This window comes from Pseudophryne corroboree, chromosome 1 (genome assembly GCF_028390025.1).
Source record: "Pseudophryne corroboree isolate aPseCor3 chromosome 1, aPseCor3.hap2, whole genome shotgun sequence".
In the NCBI taxonomy this organism is placed as follows: Eukaryota; Metazoa; Chordata; class Amphibia; order Anura; family Myobatrachidae; genus Pseudophryne; species Pseudophryne corroboree.
In genome coordinates, this window is record NC_086444.1 from 420,514,669 (window position 1) to 420,519,254 (window position 4,586).

The 4,586-nt window shown below is 41.2% G+C and overlaps 1 pseudogene; it reads left to right on the forward strand.

Annotated features, from left to right (window-relative positions):
* The first annotated feature begins 2,959 nt into the window (after positions 1–2,959).
* Positions 2,960–3,078, forward strand: LOC134944505 (5S ribosomal RNA; annotated as a pseudogene).
* The last annotated feature ends 1,508 nt before the right edge of the window (positions 3,079–4,586 follow it).

Here is a 4,586-nt window from a genome sequence, read left to right on the forward strand (position 1 = left end):
AGTAAAGAGCTCATTAAAAAAGAAAGTGAGTGGACATTTAGGCTGGGAGGATTAAAACCCATGGGTCTGAATGAGTATATCAACTACAGTGCTTTCCTATAAACACTCATTTCATCTCCATTCATTCACATTGATTACAGGATTGTATAGTTCTCTTACACAGGACTTTCAACTTATTAACTTAAGAACTCTTATCTAATAATTCTTATTATACATGTTATACCCTATTTGTATCTCACTGGTATCACTATTTTCACTGTTCACCTCACCTTTTCTCACATCATGCAGCTTTTTCACAGCATGGTTTTAATAATAACCTGTTTCATCATGGCAATATATATCATTATACTGTCTCTAGTCACTGATTTTGGCCAATTCTTTTCTTTCATGAATCACGTGCATCAATTATTGCACACAGTCCCCTTCATTATTTTTCACCATTTTACTTATTAATTTTTATTTTTATACCTATTATTTAATATTAATTTATAATTTACTTTCAATATCATTTTTCGCACAGCACATGCCTTATCCCACACAATTGTTGTTCTTCATAAATCTCCTTTTCACCCAGTTATCCATCACTCAACATATTTCTTGCTTTCACACCTTACTAGCATTTCCAGTGAATTCACTTGTGACCAATATCTCACTATATTCCATTCACCCAATTTTTGATTCAGTGTTAAGCCACACATCTTTTATACACCTTTTGATTTTTTCATATATCATCATTTCAATTGCTATAGTGATTCCCAGCAATTCCATTCCGGATCTTATTCAGAGCCCAACCTCTATCAAACCTTCCAGGTCATGCTACAATATTCTAGTATTTAAATTAGCATGCAGAGGGTAAATCAATCAAAATATGAGTATCTATCCTACTTGGCTCATATATTATGTATACCTTATTTGACATCACCTTTAGAATCTCTATAATTTATAATCCCTACAACTAAGACCGAATATAACTTATAGTTGAGCTCTCATTCTGGTCTGGCACTCGGGGCCATCTGCTTCCTTTGTTTTGTTTTGTGTTGTTTTATCAACACATTACCATATTTGCACATGTTCCCTTCTCCAATAATAAGGTGCCGCCCCAACGTTCAAGTCTATGTAAAACTTATTTATAGTTTTTTGGCTGTGTTTTAAAATGAAAATGCATTTGTTTATAATTCTCTTGTTTTATTCTTATTTTTCTTTTATGTAATATCGCCCGCGGGTGTTCCTGCCGAGTTGAACTGGTCTGTGAATACAACACATAGCCGGGTTTGGCTGTATAAACTTAGTGATATCAGCTGGCAAGCAACAATTCTGTTCATTCATCTCAGCTGTCACGTAATACATCTGTCCAATGATTGGACATGAAATGACCCAGACCACGTTTAAAACCTGCAGGACTACAGCCCGCACCAGGAAGTGATCAAGCCCGGCTGACGGGTGAAACGCGTCTTCCGACTGCCTTTCCCTTCCGACTTTCCAGAGTACTGCATATCCATTGATATCTGCTGCTACCCTATGCCGCTTATCAAGTTCGAGGATGTTACCAGCTTCCTGACTGCCTTGCCGTTTTTCTCCTACCCAGAGTTCTACATACCCGCCGCGGCTCATCTTTAAACATCAGAGACGTATAACGGCACGGACAATCCACAGTAACCTGCGCCGCAGGTTCTCTCAAGCCCGGCCGCAGGTTCCATCCTCCACTGACGGAGATTCTTTGTGGCACACCTGAGGACTCATCCCCACTGCCGCTCCGTCTTACTACCGTACGTCCAATCCACAGTAACCTGCGTTGCAGGTTCTCTCAAGCCCGGCCGCACGCTCTATCCTCCATTGACGGAGATTCCTTGTGGCACACCTGAGGACTCAGCCCTACTGCCTCTCCGATTTACTACAGTACGGACGTTGTCACTCATCTGGACTTGTCATCTTGCCAGCACGGTCGCCTGTTCATCCCTTTCAGTGACGGCCAATTTACATGCAAGGCACAGAATTTTCCATTTGTTTCCTGCTGTGGTAATATCTATTTCATCTAGTTATCCTCAACATTCTAATCTTTTTTTCTCTTCAATTCAACTGTCATCTGAGCTGTATGATTAGCTGTGGGTACCTGCTTATTTATGTCCAGCATTCTATAAGAATCAATATTCTCTCGTTATTTTGCTCATCATTTGACTTCTACCTTTTAGGTAAAAATATTTAAAATGATTTAATATTATCGGTAATGCATGGATCTATTTAATATATTTTTTCATCTGCACAGATTTATTTGCATCTACTGTTTCCTACAGCTCTTTATTAGTTTAAAATTACCTATATAATACGCATCATTTATGTCAATGAGTATTTAGTCATCAATTTATAACGTGTTTTTAGGTCATCTGTGATTGATCTGCAACCACTCTCTCATACTGCTCATATGTACTCACAGTCTATCAGATACTGACAGAGTACTAGATACATTGTTATGTTTTTTCTGCAGCTCAATTATTGATACATTTTTACTTGGCACTCTAACTATAGTATAATTATTCTGTTATTCTGATACTTATATGTGGGCTCATGATTTTGAAGCAGAGATACTCAAGATCATTGCACTTGACATCCGCTGTTGTAGATTATACAAGGTGTTTCACCGCAATCTATCACGTTTCGAACAGCAAAGCTGCGTGTTCAGCCTAGTATACTCCTGTGATTGCCACCAATAATTCAAAAGTGTCCATTACCAATTAAATCCTGACTATCTGAAAGGGCTCTTATATTTTCCCCTCCCTTCTTCTCCTTTTCTCTTTTGCTTCTTTCTAATTTTTATTCAATCTTTACCTATTTTCGTGGACTCTCACCACTGATTCAGGGTTATCCCTGTCTAACATTGGCAGCAGATCCATCTAATTCTTTGCACTATCAGTTTCGTGAACTCTCATCAGTGATTCCAGAGTTTCCGTTATCATTTAACTTTCCCTACTATCATACCACACTGGAAACGCCCAAAGCCATCCGAACTTGGAAGCTAATCAGTGTTGTGCTGGGTCAGTACTCAAGTGGGCGACCATTGAGGAAGACCTAGTATAGTAGAGCACAGACCGGCCCATTACGCTCAGAGTCTAACACTGACAGCAGATTCACCCTGCTATCTTATTTCCTACTGCTCTTCCTCCTTTTTCATGGAAGCTGGTTATTACCCATTTTATCATTTGAATTTCAGAATTTCACAAGATATCTAAATTAAATTACTCATCTGATGTGGGGCTAACACATATTTGCAGCTCATTTCTTACTCACAAAAATCTTTTTCCAAGGGGAATTTCCCCCTAGGACCTTGATCAGACTCTGGCAGCTGGAATATATTATGCTAATATTAGCATTCAATTGTGATTAATTGCACTGTTACTCAGTTCACTTATGTTAGCATTAGTATTTTACTTGTTACTCACTTTATTGTAATAATCGAATGTTATTCCACATGAGTGACCACTGACTAATTTTATCTGACTATATAAATAAAAGTTAAATCTTATTTTACTAATTACTCTCAATATCTTACATATTATTCCAAGTTAAGAGTGCGCCCACAAAAGAGTCTCTTTTTTCTCCATATTTTGTTTCTAGGAGCTCTCCAGAGCTTCTTTAGTAAAAGTTTATTTTAGAGTTTATTATTTTACAGGTAGGCTGCTGGCAACAGCCTCCCTGCTTCAAGGGACTTAGGGGGGGAGTAGTGTCCGCCCTGCGGGGTCTGAGCCCCTATCTCCGCTGACAGGACACTGAGCTCCTGAGGGGATCAAATGTTCCCCGCCACAGGGAATCGCTCACCCCGGCAGCATGCCGCCACCCCCTTACAGAGTCAGAAGATCAGAAGATGGCAAGATATAGCGGCACAAGGATAGGAGTGCTGCTCTGAGAGGCTGCGCTCTGGGAAGGCTCGGCAGCACACAGTGTTGGCGCTATGAGGGGCATCCTGAGCAAGCGTCTTAATACCCTACACTGGTCACGGACGCTAACCGGAGACTGAATCCTCAGGCTAGCGTCAAAATCCACCATACTCAGACGCTCACAGAGGACGGAATCCTCACGCCAGTATAAATAATTTGTGGGGGAAGACGCGCCATCTTCAAGGGGCGGAGCTTCTCCTCAGAGCGGATCCAGCAGCGTTCAGCGCCAATGTTCCTGTCTGCAGTTCCTGTACACAGACGCTGACAGAGCTGTCCCTCCAAGCAACTCCAGCTATCCTGCGCAGTACCAGGGGGTTGTAGAAGGGGGTGGGGCGGTGAATTAGTTCTGTGTAACTATTACTTACAGTACACAGTGGGCGCTGGTAAGGGGTGTCCTTTATCTAAACAGCGCTGTGTGTGGGTTGGCTTATTTCTCAGATTTCTACTAGGGTTGCTCAGAATGAATCTGCAACTCAGGTTTTACAGAATTCTATGGCAGTTTGGTCCAGTTCTGTTACCACAGGACTCCCTTTGTAGGTTCCCATAAACGTGCTCTTGCCCAGATTATGCAAGACAACACGGATACCGACTCTGACACGGCAGACGGTGATGGGGATGTACTCAGGGGGGCCGCATCTCCTGCTAAAGGGGTGCAAT